At 38.5% G+C, this 1,166-nt stretch overlaps 1 pseudogene; it reads right to left on the bottom strand.

The window, feature by feature from the left end:
• Window positions 1-947, bottom strand: part of LOC108512039 (suppressor of cytokine signaling 5-like) — a 15,210-nt pseudogene extending 14,263 nt beyond the window's left edge.
• Between the last annotated feature and the right edge of the window lie 219 nt (window positions 948-1,166).

Here is a 1,166-nt window from a genome sequence, read left to right as displayed (position 1 = left end):
AAAAAAAAAAAAGCAAAAAAATATATATATATATATATGGGAACTTTGTCTTTTCTCCTATTACTCCCTGAACAGTAAGTAGGCTTTTAATTCTCCTTTCTAAAATCCTGGTAAACAAACAAAAAGAGCTTGAGAGGATGCACAGTTTGTTTGCAGTGTCTCTCTTTTTTACCCTGTGAGTGAAGTAATATTATTTCTGAAAGCTGGGGGAAAATATTGCAATGAAATGTATTGGTGATGGTTTTCAGGAAAAAGAAACCTTCCAACAGCAGAGCTTTTTATATCTGTAACACAATGGAAGGCTTGGGTTTGATTTTCCCTGTCACATATGCCATTGTTGCCTATTCATGAATAGCCTTGAACTCCTTCTGCAAGAAGAACGCCACTTTAGATAGATACTTTATGAACTCATAGGGTAGGCAAAATCTCCAGGATGGGGGATAATATGCAATACCACACAGATTGTGTTGTTTTCACAGTTTGCTGTTGTGTTTCTTAGTAATTCACATTGAACATGGAATACGGGATATTTTGAAGTGATATATATTCATCAAGAAGTTGAGCTGCAGCAAAGTCGATCTGTTTTGCTATGTTATAGTGAGTGATGAAAGATTTAGGCTGAAAGGGACTGTGTATTATTTCAAATGAGGAAACGAGGAATGAGAATAGATGCTAGATGTGTAAGTACTGGTTCAGTTTCCATAAGCTGTAGAAAATAAATTCAGTTTATTCAGAAATTCCTTCAGTCCATCAAGGTAGTAATTCTTAGACTTCGTTATCAGTGTCTCATATGCCCTCTTCACCCCACTGTCCCCTATCCAAGGTATATGTAGAGCTACTTATTCCTACTTGAGTTCCTCTTTTGACTTTCCATTGATTACTGGGAAAGGTAAAGGTCCATTTGAAAGGTAAGAATTGTTCCCAGCTCTTCTATAGGAATGCAGCATCGTCAGTCTCCTCAGCTTCTCCTATTAATCTCCCGCCTTGTCTTCGCCTAAAACAGATAAAGAAGGGACCCTTCGGAGCTCTTTTGTTTCGGTCTTTGGCACCTCCAGTGCCGCAGGTAGAATTGCAGATCCAACACCATCTTCCCTCCACCTTCGCTTTAGGATCAGAAGTGAACAAATAATTTCGGGTCTGGAAAACTAAAGAAGAAACTCGGGAGC

Source organism: Rhinopithecus bieti, unplaced genomic scaffold (genome assembly GCF_001698545.2).
Source record: "Rhinopithecus bieti isolate Rb0 unplaced genomic scaffold, ASM169854v2 scaffold_26504, whole genome shotgun sequence".
Taxonomy (NCBI): domain Eukaryota; kingdom Metazoa; phylum Chordata; class Mammalia; order Primates; family Cercopithecidae; genus Rhinopithecus; species Rhinopithecus bieti.
This window is presented reverse-complemented; position numbering and strand designations above follow the sequence as displayed.